General features: G+C 40.5%; 1 long non-coding RNA gene across 1 annotated transcript; it reads right to left on the reverse strand.

Annotated features, from left to right (window-relative positions):
• Window positions 1–5249: 5249 nt before the first annotated feature.
• Window positions 5250–9531, reverse strand: LOC138990272 (uncharacterized). The gene is made up of 3 exons (XR_011466394.1): window positions 9436–9531; window positions 5961–6037; window positions 5250–5457 (listed from the first exon to the last, which is right to left on the reverse strand). It is a non-coding gene; the product is annotated as an uncharacterized lncRNA (long non-coding RNA).
• Window positions 9532–15900: the final 6369 nt, after the last annotated feature.

Raw genomic sequence — 15900 nt, forward strand, 5'->3', positions numbered from 1 at the left:
GGAAATCTGAAAAAGTCAAACGCACTGAACAACAACAAAAACAACACAGTAACAGAGTCGAATGGTTGTTTCCAGGGACTGAGGGGTGGGGAAAAGGGATGTCAGTCGGCGGGAACCCACACTGAGTTATGAGACAAACAAGCTCCGGAATCAACATGAACAGCACAGCGACTGTAATTAACAATACTGTGCTGTGTGTTTGAAGTTCTCTAAGATAGTAGATCTCTGATACTGTCGTCACACACACCTACACGCCGTGGTAGCTATGTGAAGTGATGGATATGTTATTAGCTTGGTGGTGGTAATCATCTCACAATATGTACATAGATCGAAACACCAGGCCGCACACCTTAAGTATGTATAATTTTTATTTGTCAACCATACCTCAACAGAGCTGCAGGAGAAAAACAGCAGAGTCCTTTCAACCAAAAGCTGCAGCTCTTGGGAATGATATCTGCAGAATTAGAATGTTCTCTTAAACTAGATTGCATAAAGCATCTCACAAGGACATTTCCATCATTTCTAGGTCACCTGCATAGAACTTAATTGGAGAATGGAAACCAGAGCCATCTTTTGCTTGCTGGAAAATTAGAACTCCTGTGACAGGGTTTGAAGGTGGCAGGTGAAGAAGGAATCAGTCCATGACATCACCTGTAAAACTTCAGAGAGTTCGGCCAGCAAGGAGCTAGAAAACTGAAGGATAACCCATCTGCCACGCTAGGTGGGGCCTATCTGATCCTTGTATTTCGATCTGCTATTTTCAGAAGCTCTGTTAACTTTGTTTTCATCGCCCACCTGTTGTTACCAAATACGGAGGCCTCAGACTGACCCAAGGATATTAGGGTCTAAATAGCCATCATCAGTGATAAACAATGCTGGCTGTTAGTTAAAGTGGTAAGGATAGATTTTAAGCTATAATATAGTGCTGCTTTAAGGAAGAGACAGACATCAGTGTGGAGTTAACTCCAGTTCGTACACAGCAATGGAGCATTTTCTTTATTTTTTTTCTTAAACTTTTCCCTTTGTATTGGATCATAGCCAATATTGTCATAGTTTCAGATGGACAGCACAGGGACACGGCCCTAAATATACATGCATCCATTCTCCCCCAGTGGAGAAGGAAATGGCAACCCACTCCAGTGTTCTCGCCTGGAGAATCCCAGGGACAGGGGAGCCTGGTGGGCTGCCGTCTATGGGGTCGCACAGAGTCGGATACGACTGAAGCGACTTAGCAGCATTCTCCCCCAAACTCCCCTCCCATCCAGGCTGCCGCATAACGTTGAGCAGAGTTCCCTGTGCTCTACAGCAGGTCCTTGTTGGTTCTCCGTTTTAAATGCAGCAGAGTGTATCTGTCCATCCCACACTCCCTAACTATCTCTCCCCGCAATGGGGCGTTCTAGAGGGAAAAGGAGATTAGGGTAGGGGACCCATAGGGGCTTGAGAGGAGCAAGGGAAGTGGGAACAACGACAGTGTGGGCAAGGAGGCGAGAGCCACCTGGACTAGGCCCCTTCCTACCATCCCACAGAGGCCAGGACACAGGGCCCTGGCTTCAGACGCTCAGCTGAGGTCGCCTGGTTTTGCATTTGGAAATATAGGAGGCCTGTGTCAGCGTGTGTGTGTGTGTGTGTGTGTGTGCGTGAAGAACTGTGCTAACATTTTCAGACCCACTGGAGAAATGGTATCAAAGGAAAATCAGCCCAGAAAAATTAAGACGCCTCTCAAAGACATTTTTACCTCAGAGAAAGTGGAGCACCACCCACGGCCGCTGCCACCCAGGAGAGATGTTGTTTGGAAAACAAGGCTGCGCCGTGAACCTCAGAAGGAAGGTTCACAGAGGCACTTCCCTTTTAACTTCAGTGAGAGAAACCCGGTGCTAAATATTCCAAACCGCTGCTCTGAATTTGTCAGAGAGACCAAAGGGACGGCAGAAGAGTTAAAGGCACGGTCATTCAAACACAGCAGACGGCAGGAAGCCTGTCTCCTGAGGGGGAACGACTCTTGAAACACAATCCTCGCACAACAAATATTATTAAGTGGCAAAAGCAAAGACAGTCAAATGCAGGTGGAAAATAGATTCTCAGCTGTAACCAGGCTAGGAGAACAGGACAAACAGAGATCTGTAAGGGAATTCAGCGTGTAAGCAGAAGGGCAAGAAGGAAACAAGCCCACAGATGCTGAAGGTATTCAGTGAAAGGCATCCGGGGTGTGCAATGAGTGGAACGCAAGGAGAGGAAGGAAACACTTGCCAGATTCTGAGCCTCGTTCTTTTGTTTCTATTAAATTCCCTTCAGAAGCAAAGTTATACATTCAGAAGAACAGCAGGCTTAAGAAGATACAGCGTGCGACCTCCCTGGTGTTCCAGTGGCTAAGACTCCAAGCTTCCACTACAGAGGGCACAGGTTTGATTTTTGGTCAGGGAACTAAGATCCCACCCGGTGCATGAAAAAAAGTAAAACTGTTTACAAAGTATATAACATGAATAGACGTATAAAAATGATTTATTTTCCAAGAAATTAAATTGAAATCAAGATTCTCACTGGTCTTTTTTCAGCTCATGTCCTGTCCATGTTAGAGAGAAACCCATAGAAGTGTGGACATGAGTTTTGATCGTTGCCCAACACATCACCACATCTGAATTTCAAGGATGCTACAAGTGAAAGTCAGTGAGCCCCAGAGAAAACTCTCCACAGTTTCAACAGCTACAAAGGGCAAAAGATGACCTCACGGCTGGCGCCTTGAATGTTTTTCTGATTTGGGGCAGGGCGGTACCCAGGGAGCTGGCGTGACCAGTAGGAAGGATACAGATGCTGAACAAGGCACCGGCTCGGCCACATCAGGCACCTAGATGTCCACGGAGTTCTGGAGAGCATGTGGAGCCCAGTGATTCTCAGCAGCGGAGCTCTGATCCCCCAGGGGACAACTGGTGATATCTGCAGACACTTTAGTCACACAGGAGGAGGGTGACACCGACTTTCAGTGACTAGGCATCCGACAGCGCACGAGACACAGCCTCCACCACAGATTCATCAGGCCCCAAATGTCCCTAAGCCTGAGACGGAAAAGCCATAGTGTAGACCAAGAAAGGAAAACACTGCTGAAGAGTGAAAAGGGCTCAACTTGCAGCAGAAGGATTTCTATTAAGCAGCAGAGGATGACAGAGAAACCACAAAGCTCATCATCAGCCTAGTTTCTGAAGGGCGGGACAGGCAGTTACGTTCTGAGAGGAAAAGAAGATGGTGGCCTGGGAACAGGACGCATAAGAACAGTCATTCGATGTCCTCTACTCGATTCTTAATGAGTTGCACAGGGTTGTACTGGGCATTTGAGATTTCTTATGAACTAAGCTGGGCTTCCTGGTGGCTCAGAAGGTAAGACGTCTGCCTGCAGTGCAGGAGACCTGGATTCGATCCCTGGGTCAGGAAGATCCCCTGGAGAAGGCAATGGCAACCCACTCCAGTATTCTTGCCTGGAAAATCCCATGGACAGAGGAGCCTGGTGGGCTACAGTCCATGAGGTCGCAAAGAGTTGGATATGACTAAGGGACTTCACTTTCACTTATGAACTAAGATACGCAAATAGTGTAGAATGAAGGCACTGGCCTGAACCGCTGTGTAAGTCACATAAGACAGACTGCTAGGGAGAAGACAGCAGCTAACTGAATTAAAAACGCCTCCGTGAGGTATCCCCTCAAACCAGTCAGAATGGCCATCGTTAAAAAGTCTACAGAACAAATACTAGAGAGGGTGTGGAGGAAAGGGAATCCTCCTATGCTGCGGGGGGAGTGTAAATTGGTGTGGCCACTAAGAAGAACAGTATGGAGCTTCCTTAGAAAACTAAAAATAGAGTTACCATATGATCCAGCATTCCCACTCCTTTGCATGTATCTGTAGAAAACTCTAATTCAAAAAGATACATGCACCCCAATGTTCATTAATAATAATAATACATGAGGGAGCTTGGCTAAGATGACAGAGTAGGAAGACTCTAAGCTCACCTCCTTCCAAGTGAAAGTCACACAGTCGTGTCTGACTCTTCGTGACTCCGTGTACTATACAGTCCATGGAGTTCTCCAGGCCAGAATACTGGACTGGATAGCCGTTCCCTTCTCCAGGGATCTTCCCAACCCTATAGCAGCACCATTTACAATAGCCAAGACATGGAAGCAACCTAAATGACCCTCAACGGAGGAATGGATAAAGAAGATATAGTATTTAGTTCACTTCACTTTCACTTTTCACTTTCCTGCATTGGAGAAGGCAATGGCAACCCACTCCAGTGTTCTTGCCTGCAGAATCCCAGGGAGGGGGGGCCTGGTGTGCTGCCGTCTCCGGGGTCGCACAGAGTCGGACACGATTGAAGCGACTTAGCAGTAGCAGCAGTGTGTCCCACTGGTGGATTTTGTTTATCAGGCTTTAAACAGTCTCTCTGAAACTCTCTGGGTAACTATGCTTTTTTGTTTTGTTTTTAACAAATTCATGTTCACTGATCCATAGATGTTGTGATAGCATCATAAATCCCTACAATACCAGGCGTGCTCTCAGAGATGTTATTTTTGGTCGCTCCCTATATTCTCATCTACTTTGATGTGAGGCAAAGCCTTTACACAAATTTCAAAGGGCTACAACATTAAAAGGATTACAATGGCAAAATGTCAACAACTTTGCACAATGAACTGAGAAATGTTTCTGAAAACTGCTCTTTATCAGAAGAGCATAGATGTCTAGTTATCCTAAATCTGAGCCAATCTTCTTGCAATACTGTCCTTAAGAGCTATAAAGGGCTCTTTTCTTCCATTACAATGGCTGGAACAATTGAAAAATCAACTTGGAAATGACATCTCAATAAGTGAATTAAACATGAAGGAGTATGGCATTTAGTAAGGCTATAGCACCTGTAGGCTGTCATCATCCTTCCAAATCTATTTACCTGGATGTTCATTTGGATTGAACCACCAGTAAATGCCATATTGACCCAGAGATATCCTAAAAAATTACACTAAAATAAAAGATGGCTGCTTCAAAAACGCATATACATAGAATTTCAGTTTCTGTCATAGTCTTTTCAATAACTGAAAAGCTGCTACTTTTTTGAAGAATTTCTTAGTTTTCATCAAATGCTCTTGAATGTCACTTCTTATAAATCATTAACCTCAATTTTATTTTAAAAACAAATTCTAAGAAATGCACATAAGTATGCCTTGGGATGGGCTTCCCAGACGGCTCAGTGGTAAAGAATCCGCTTACCATGCAGGAGGTATGGGCTTGATCCCTGGGTCAGGAAGATCCTCTGAAGAAGGAAATAGCAATCCACTCCAGTATTCTTGCTGAGAAATCCTATGGACAGAGAGGCCTGGAGGGCTACAGTCCATGGGTTGCAAAAGAGTTGGACACAACTTAGCAAGTAAACAAAAAGATGCCTTGGGAACTCAGTTTTCATTTCAGATGACCAGACAAAACCTACAAAAATTTTAACACTTGTTGCAATCTGAAACTAAAAAAAATGATTTTAAATGGAAAAATTATACCCAGCCTATAACATACACTCAATAAATTTTAATATCATCTATTTAATAGTCTATTTCAAATTTGCATATGATCTAAGTAACTAGCAAAAGACCAACAATAATTATCTTAAAACACTTCAAATCTGCCATGCACTTTTATATAGAAGTATTACCATATCCTTTAAATATTAATCTTCACATAAATTCATATATAAAAACCTTTAGGAATGAACAGAAGTATTATATTAATCAAATGTGTAATAGAAAAGGATTAATATATTTCCTAACAAAAAATCTAACAAAAATTCTTTGGAAAGGTCTACAGGCCAATTGATAAAAAGTCAAAATTACAATATGCTAATTTCTATTTAGTACTGATCTGAAGTTCTTGATTTTCCAGAAAGCAAAAGGAGAAAAAGTAAAGGAGGAGAAAACCAATATTTCAGAAGCACCCACCATGTTCCAGTCCTTTATGCATGGTCCTGTGCTCGGTCCCTTGGGCTTTTCTGGTGACTCAGTAGTAAAGAATCCACCTGCCAAAGCGAGAGACCTGGGTTTGATCCCTGGGTTGAGGAGATCCCCTGGGGAATGAAATGACAAACCACTCCAGTATTCTTGCCTGGAAAATCTTTTGGACAGAAAAGCCTGGAGGGCTATAGCCCGTGGGGTCACAAGAAAGTCTTCTATGACTTAGCAAGTAAAAAAACAGTGCTTGTCCTTTATATCAAGTGATTTCACTGCAAGGGGAACTGCATGGGATACTCTTACACGTACAAATCTAGGCATATCACAGTAACTCACCCAATTTCTGATAACTAAACTTGCAGTAAATACAATTTGATTTTCCCAATGTCACACATTTCTGATGATCTCACAGTTTCCCAACAATCAGTGGGAAACAACTCAATTTGGTTTTATTTACTCCATCATTTTTCAAATTAATTTGACCACAGGATCTTCTCATCTTTCTACAATTAGACGTTGAAGGGCCAATGAACTACACTAATCTTCCCAGTGTGGATAAATTGAACACATTACTAGAAAATGGAAACCGTACAGTACGGCAAGGGCACTCAAGCCTCGAGGAAGGGACCTGGATCTAGTATAAGGTGACATTTCCCCTCTTGGCTGCTTAATGTTTCAGACTCTCAACTGTTTCAAAGAATTTGCAGTAAATTGTTGTGGCCTAATTGGCTACTCGCTCTAGTAGTATTTGCAAATTCCCTGGTGACTAAGATGGTGAAGAATCTGCCTGCAATGCAGAAGACCAGGTTCAATCCCTGGGTTGAGAGGTTCCCCTGGAGAAAGGAATGATAACCCTCTCCAGTATTCTTGCCTGGAGCATTCCATGGACAGAGGAGCACGGTGGGCTAGAGTCCATGGGGTCACAAAGAGTAGGACATTACTGAGCAACTAACACTGTCAATTTATTTCATGGTGAGAATTCTCTCCTTTAATGCAGGTATAAGGCCTAAGGAAGGAATTATAGGCCCCATGGAGTAAGCAAGCTTTCCCGATGCACCTCAAAACCCAGCACCCTCAAGATTACTATTCAACATATCTTGGGTCTTTGGCACCCTTGACCCAAATGCAACTTCACTCCCTCTTTACAGAATGTGAATAACAAGATGCCACTTTCCACAGAGGGAAAGGAATGCTTAACAATTGAGTGAACTGTTTTTAATGCATTGAGCTGCACATACAAAGATGCAGAAGAGGTCTAAAAATGTAGTGTGCTCCTATCTGGTAAAGTCATTGATTTTAGTTAAAGTATAAGTTTCCACTTAAAAAAAATAGCATGAACAGCAAAATGTGTAACTTAGTAAATCTAAAACACATTCTATGAAAATGACTTTTTTTATTAAATCAGGAAGAAACTAAAAATGTCTTTGACTATTATGAGCTTGCTAAATTATGATATGGTTACCATAAATGCATGCTTTGGGTTTGTCAAAGTGAATATTAGGAAGCCAGAAGTGCTTTAAATTGAGATAATCTCCTATTTTCTTCTTTTTGCATTGTCACAAAAAGGTCAGCAGAATGAGCAAGAATGTGTTACAGAATTTCACCTTAATATTATCATAAAATCTTATATTTGTAGGATGTCTTCCTCTGCATTATTCTGTGTGAAATACTGTGTTAAAACGTGACCCTGAAAAATTCACATCAAAGCTTTTTAGAAACTGAAGGCATTTACAACTGTCCAAATATGTACTTATTTTGCAAAATTAAAAACATAAACAGTTTTTCTAAAATAATTCATTTACTCAAATACTTCTATTATGGGCCCAACCTCTGCTAAAGACACTGTAGGAAGACGATGCACATAAGAGTATGTAAAACACAGTCCCTTACAGAACTTACAATTCAATTTTGAATTAAAATAAGAAGAATGATGATGGCTGAACCTGCAATTACAGGGTAGATCCTTGATGTTCATGACAAAGATATCCATCCAGAGGACCTCATGGATGCTAAGTTATCAGGATGTCCCTGAAGCCCTCTGGTGTTGGAGGGAGTAACACAGCAATGAAGTGACTCTCAGAAGTGACACAGAAAGAAGAGAAATGGCGAACGGCATCGTCATGAATGCCCAGTTTGAATTGCTCAGTCGTGTCCAACTCTTTGTGACCCCATGGACTGTAGCCCACCAGGCTCCTCTGTCCGTGGGATTCTCCAGATAAGAATACTGGAGTGGTTGCCATTTCCTCCTCCAGGGGATCTTCCAGTACCCAGGGATTGACCTCGAGTCTCCAGCATTGGAGACACTGAGCCATCAGGGATAAATGAGGTTTGTCTAACCTGAAGGAAAGGAAGTAAATTTGAAATTCATACTTATATCTATTCTCTGTCTTATTTCTTTCTGGTATTTCTGACAACATTAAAAGAAGCACCGATGCTTCTGTTTAGACTTTCATTCAAAACGAGTCTTCTGGGATTTGCTTGGTGGTTCAGTAGTTAAGACTTCAACTTTCAGCACAGAGGGTGCGGGTTCCATCCCTGGTCAGGGAACTGAGATCCCGTATACCTCATAGCCGAAACACCAAAGCATAAAGCAGAATCAACATTATAACAAATTCAATAAAGACTTAAAAAAAATGAATCTTCCATTGCTGGTCATTTTTTTTCCCACCAGGACATCTTGGGGACCATTGAATTCATCTGGCAGATCCACCGGGTTTCTAATTTTCTTCACTTTATTCTGGAAATCAGCACCCCGCCCCCACCCCGCCCCCCCGCCAAAAGAAAAATGCACAAACAAGTCACATGTGGCTCCATGTGAAAGGAAAACTTCTGAAAAAACTATTTAAATGTCTGATTTTTTTTTTTTTAATCCATGGTGGCCTCAGTCTGCTACCAGTTTAGAGTAGCAGAAACTTTAAAAAGGTAAGAAGGTGAATTTTCAGACGCCTGTCTGATGAAGGCGTTCAAGCATGGTTTGGAAAAAAGGTGAGAACTAATCAAGCAAGGTGATCTCATTCTAAATATACTTTAATTTATGAGGTGTTAACAGCATGGGAATTAACCTATGAAATAGCTGCTCACTTTATTAAGCAAAGTGGATCAAAATGTGCTACTCTCATTACAACAGAAAAATGAAATACATCATACCAAAGGCAACTAAGCAAAGGCTGAGGTGGATTTTATAGGAACAACATGCCTACTGAGTGTCCAGCCCATTTCAAGTTCAAGATACTAAATCAAGAACTAAATTTCAGACTGCTTTTTTCAGCCTTCGTGCGCATACGTGAGAAATTGGTTTCTGCTTCTATTCTTCAATTTTCTCAGCTATTCGTTGAGGAAAATTCTATTCCACTACTTCCCAAGGGGTAGCTTTTGGATTTATTCGTGTCTGCAAGCTGCTAAACATTATGATTTTTTTCCAGTGTGTCTGGGACTTCCCTGGTGGCTTAGATAGTAAAGAACTCACCTGCAATGCAGGAGACCTGGGTTCAATTCCTGGATGGGAAAGATCCCCTGCAGAAGGAAATGGCAAACCACTCCAGTATTCTTGCCTGGAGAATCCTAAGAACAGAGAAGTATGGCAGGCATGGGGGTGCAAAGAGTCAGACATGCAGAGCAACTGACACTTTTCACTTTTTACTGTGTCTATAATCTCATAATATTTGAAACTTCCAAGTCTTTCTCTCATACACGTGCACACACAAAAATCAATGAATCCTAGTTTCATTTATAACTCTCCTAAAAGGTCACCTGAATGCATAGCTCAGTGTTCTGAATATCATTCCATAAAATCTGGGATTCATCATGGATTTTTCTGTCAGAATTTATATAAACGGAAAAAAGCAAAAAAAAAACAAAAAAATCTGAGCAAAGATTTGGAAAATTAAAAACTAAAAATTCTGCCACCTTCATGAAGCCTTTCCCAATTAGTTACATAAAAGTGATGTCTCCCTCCTTTGAAATCTTCTAGCAGTTAACACCTGTATTATTCATTTATCAATTTATTTTATACTGCTTTTTTGATAGTTCTTCTAGTCTTTCTATTTAAGTATTATTTTAATATTTCATTGTTACATTTCTCCATACTTTCAACTTGTTTGACCAGATTTTTAACCTTTACAAGATAAATGACTAAAATGTAACGTCTATGGAATTCCTTGTCCACCTATGTGTTCCAAGAACTATCTGGAATATTGCAGCTATTCCTTCCAAAAACACATTGACTAGATTTTTTGATCTCAGATCCATTGCTGGAAAAAAGTCCATAGCTGACATAGCTAATGATATTAAAGCAACTACATCTTCCAAAAATATTCACTACAGCCTGAATAAGTCGACCTATGAGAATAACCACAACTTTCACACAACTGAAGATATAACAGCTGTACACTGAGGAGGATTCTAGAAAACAGCAGAGTAGGAACCACCTGAAATTTATCTCCCCACCTAAATGACGATTGTTCTGGCCGAATCTGTCCACAATAACTATTTTGGAACTCTGGAGTCTATTAAAGGCTTGAAAAGTCCATGGTGAAGCAATAGAAGACATCCAGTTTGGAAAGGAAAAAATAAAATTATCTCTGTATGCAGATCATATGATCTTATGAGGGGAAAACCTTAAAGATCACATACACACACACAAAAACTGTTAGAACTAGCTCAACAAAGTGCGTGCACACCAAGCCACTTCAGTCGTGTCCGACTCTTTGCAACCCCATCGACTGGAGTCCTGTAGTTTCCTCTTTTCATGGGATTCCCCAGGCAAGAATACCAGAATGGGTTGCACTACCCTTCTCCAGAGGCTCTTCCTGACCCAGGGATCGAACTCGCAAAGCAAAGTACCAGCATGCAAAGTTAACATTCACAAATCACCCACATGTCTGAACACTAACAACACAAAATATGAAAAAGAAATCATAGAGATGATTCCATTCTAAGAGCATAAAAAAATAATAAAATATTTAGGAATGAACTTAACCAAGGAGGTGAAAGACTTATGCAATGAAAACTATGAAACATTGCTTTGAAAAAATCAATGAAAACATAAATAAAGAAGCACATCCCATGCTCATGGATTAGATGACTCAGTATTAAGATGTCAATACTACCTTTAAGCAAGCTACAGATTCAGTATAACGCTTATCAAAATTTCAGAGACTTTTTTGCAGAAACAGCAACACCCACCCTAAAATTCATATGGAATCTCAAGCGACCCTGAATAGCCAAAACAATCTTGGAAAAGAACAATGCTGGAGGGCTCAGATTTTCTGGTTTCAAAACTTACTACAAAGCTACAGTCATCAAAACAAGGAGTTACTGGCATAAAGACAGAAATAGAGAACAGTGGATTAGAATAGAGAGCCCAGGAAGAATGAGTTTTGACAAGGGTGCCACCATCATTCAATGGGGAAAGGACAGTCTTTTCAATAAACAATGCTGGGAAAACTGGATATCAACATGCAAAAGCATGAAACTAGACTCTTACCTAATACCACACGCAAAAATGAACTCAAAACCAATCTAATAATTAAATGTAAGACCTAAAGCTATAAAACTGTTAAAAGAACAAATGAGACAAAAGTTTCACAACAATGGATTTAGCCATGACTTCTTGGATATTGATACCACAGGAACATGCAACAATAACAAACAAAGAGAAACTGAACTTCATGCAAATTTTAAAATTTGTATGCTTCAAAAGACACTATTAGAGTAGAAAAGGCAACCCACAGAATAGAAGAAAATATTGCAAGCTGCATGTCTAATAAGGGATTAATCCCAGAATAAAATGAGATTTTCTAAACACAACACACCAGAAAAACAAACAAGCCAATTAAAAATCAGGCAAACGACTTGAACAGGCATTTCTCTAAAGAAGATATACAAATGGTCAATAAACAGATGAAAAGAAGCTTCAGATCCCTAATTATCAGAAAAATGCAAATCAAAAGCTACCATGAGATATCATCGCATAACAATTAGGATAGCTACTACCAAAAACAAAACAGAAAATAAGTGTTTGGTGAGGATATAGAGAATCAGAACCCTCGTGCCCTATTGAGGGGAATATAAAATGTACAGCTAAGAAAAATGGTATGGCAGTTCTTCAAAAAATTAAAAATAGAAATACCGTGTAATCCAGCGATTCTGTTTCTGGATATATACCCAGGAGAATTTAAAGCAGGGTCTCAATGAGATCTCTCTACACTCATGTTCTTAACAGCATTATTCACAATAGTTAAAATGTGGGAGCTGCCTGAGTATTCATCAACAGATGAAAATGCAGTGTATGTATACTGTAAATATTAGACAGCTCCCAGAGGAAATTCTGACATATGCTATGACATGGATGAACCTTGAGGATACTGTGCTAAGTGAAAGAAGTCGGTCACAAAGTGACAAATATTGCACGATTCTATTTATATGAGATGCTTAGAGTAGTCAAAGTTATAGAGACAGAAAGTAAAATAGTGGTTCCTCAGGGACTAGGGGTTATTGTTGAACGGGTATAGAGCTTCAGTTCCACAAAATGAAGCTATGTAAATGGATGGTGGTGATGGTCACACAACATTGCGAATGAATTTAACACCACTAAACTACACAATGGTTCAGTTAAAAATGGTTAAGAATTTTTCTCTTAAAAAAAAAAAGAAAAGGAATCAACCTACCTGACTTCAGGTTCTACTACAAAGCCACAGTCATCAAGACAGTATGGTACTGGCACAAAGACAGAAATATAGATCAATGGAACAAAATAGAAAGCCCAGAGATAAATCCACGCACATATGGACACCTTATCTTTGACAAAGGAGGCAAGAATATACAATGGATTAAAGACAATCTCTTTAACAAGTGGTGCTGCGAAAACTGGTCAACCACCTGTAAAAGAATGAAACTAGAACACTTTCTAACACCATACACAAAAATAAACTCAAAATGGATTAAAGATCTAAACGTAAGACCAGAAACTATAAAACTCCTAGAGGAGAACATAGGCAAAACACTCTCCAACATACATCACAGCAGGATTCTCTATGACCCACCTCCCAGAATATTCGAAATAAAAGCAAAAATAAACAAATGGGACCTAATTAAACTTAAAAGCTTCTGCACAACAAAGGAAACTATAAGCAAGGTGAAAAGACAGCCTTCAGAATGGGAGAAAATAATAGCAAATGAAGCAACTGACAAACAACTAATCTCAAAAATATACAAGCAACTCCTACAGCTCAACTCCAGAAAAATAAATGACCCAATCAAAAAATGGGCCAAAGAACTAAATAGATATTTCTCCAAAGAAGACATACAGATGGCTAACAAACACATGAAAAGATGCTCAACATCACTCATTATCAGAGAAATGCAAATCAAAACCACTATGAGGTACCATTTCACACCAGTCAGAATGGCTGCAATCCAAAAGTTTACAAGCAATAAATGCTGGAGAGGGTGTGGAGAAAAGGGAACCCTCTTACACTGTTGGTGGGAATGCAAACTAGTACAGCCACTATGGAGAACAGTGTGGAGATTCCTTAAAAAACTGGAAGTAGAACTGCCTTATGATCCAGCAACCCCACTGCTGGGCATACACACTGAGGAAACCAGAAGGGAAAGAGACACATGTACCCCAATGTTCATCGCAGCACTGTCTATAATAGCCAGGACATGGAAGCAACCTAGATGTCCATCAGCAGATGAATGGATAAGAAAGCTGTGGTACATATACACAATGGAGTATTACTCAGCCATTAAAAAGAATACATTTGAATCAGTTCTAAAGAGGTGGATGAAACTGGAGCCTATTATACAGAGTGAAGTAAGCCAGAAAGAAAAACACCAATACAGTATACTAACGCATATATATGGAATTTAGAAAGATGGTAACAATAACCCTGTATACGAGACAGCAAAAGAGACACTGATGTATAGAATAGTCTTTTGGACTCTGTGGGAGAGGGAGAGGGTGGGATGATTTGGGAGAATGGCATTGAAATACGTATAATATCATATATGAAAAGAGTCGCCAGTCCAGGTTCGATGCACGATACTGGATGCTTGGGGCTGGTGCACTGAGACGACCCAGAGGGATGGTATGGGGAGGGAGGAGGGAGGAGGGTTCAGAATGGGGAACACATGTATACCTGTGGCAGATTCATTTTGATATTTGGCAAAACCAATACAATATTGTAAAGTTTAAAAATAAAATAAAATTTTAAAAAATTAAAAAAAAAGAAAAAGAAAGCTGTAGATTGAAAAGCAGAAAGATGTAGAGGGCAAAGCATGCACTTTGACCTCAGGAAACCTTGGGTTCAATTTTCTGGCGCTCTGCCTATAGCTTCTGTGACTTTGTGTAAATTGCAAAAGCTATTGAAAGTTCCATTTCCTCCTCTGTGTAAAGCAAATGATAGTATCTCCTTCAAAAATTAGTGTGAATTTCAACGAACACACTTAAAACACACATGGATAAGACAGAATGCCAAGAAACTGTTCATATTTACTAGGGCCCTCACTGAACACCTGCAGAGAACGTCTGTCATTAGCTAGATGGTCTCAGGGACAGGAAAGTCTTGTAACTGAGAGTATTTTCTTGTCTAATTTTTTCAAAGCAAACAGAGCATTTAGCCCAGTTTTGTTAGTTTGTTAAACAAACTCCTCTGCATGCATTTCTGTGGACCAACTCCTACTCATCCACCTCTGCTCTACTCTCACTATGCTTCTATTTATATTTTGTTTTATTACATGTATGCGTTTATGCAGCTGCAAAATGTTTAAGAAGTTATCCAAGTACAGGAACAAACCACATTAGCTAAATGTTGGACACTGACAAATTTCTTTAAAAATTACCCAGTCCGAATATTGTTTTTTAATCAATAAGCAAGAGAAGAAAAGTTAAATGCAAGAAGTCAACTGATTTTGGTTTTCAATTTTATTTTTTTAATTGAAGTACAGCTTCACAGTGTTCTTTTAGTTTCAGGTGTACTGTAAAGTGACTCGGTTATATATACATATATAGTCTTGAGAAATCTATGTGCAGGTCAGGAAGCAACAGTTAGAACTGGACATGAAACAACAGACTGGTTCCAAACAGGAAAAGGAGTACGTCAAGGCACCCGCTTATTTAACTTAGATGCAGAGTTCGTCATGAGAAACGTTGGGCTGGAAGAAGCACAAGCTGGAATCAAGATTGCCAGGAGAAATATCAATAATCTCAGATATGCGGATGACACCACCCTGATGGCAGAAAGTGAAGAGGAACTAAACAGCCTCTTGATGACAGTGAAAGAGGAGAGTGAAAAAGTTGGCTTAAAGCTCAACATTCAGAAAACGAAGATCACGGCATCTGGTCCCATCACTTCATGGGAAATAGATGGGGAAACAGTGGAAATAGTGTCAAACTTTATTTTTGGGGGGCTCCAAAATCACTGCAGATGGTGATTGCAGTCATGAAGTTAAAAGACGCTTACTCCTTGGAAGGAAAGCTATGACCAACCTAGATAGCATATTGAAAAGCAGAGATATTACTTTGCCAACAAAGGTCCGTCTAGTCAAGGCTATGGTTTTTCCAGTGGTCGTATATGGATGTGAGAGTTGGACTCTTAAGAAAGCTGAGTGCCGAAGAATTGATGCTTTTGAACTGTGGTGTTGGAGAAGACTCTTGAGAGTCCCTTGGACTGCAAGGAGATCCACCCAGTCCATTCTGAAGGAGATCAGTCCTGGGTGTTCTTTGGAAGGAATGATGCTAAAGCTGAAACTCCAGTACTTTGGCCACCTCATGTGAAGAGTTGACTCATTGGAAAAGACTCTGATGCTGGGAGGGATTGGGGGCAGGAGGAGGAGGGGTCGACAGAGGATGAGATGGCTGGATGGCATCACTGACTCGATGGACGTGAGTCTGAGTGAACTCCGGGAGTTGGTGATGGACAGGGAGGCC

Source organism: Bos mutus, chromosome 12 (genome assembly GCF_027580195.1).
Source record: "Bos mutus isolate GX-2022 chromosome 12, NWIPB_WYAK_1.1, whole genome shotgun sequence".
Taxonomy (NCBI): Eukaryota; Metazoa; Chordata; class Mammalia; order Artiodactyla; family Bovidae; genus Bos; species Bos mutus.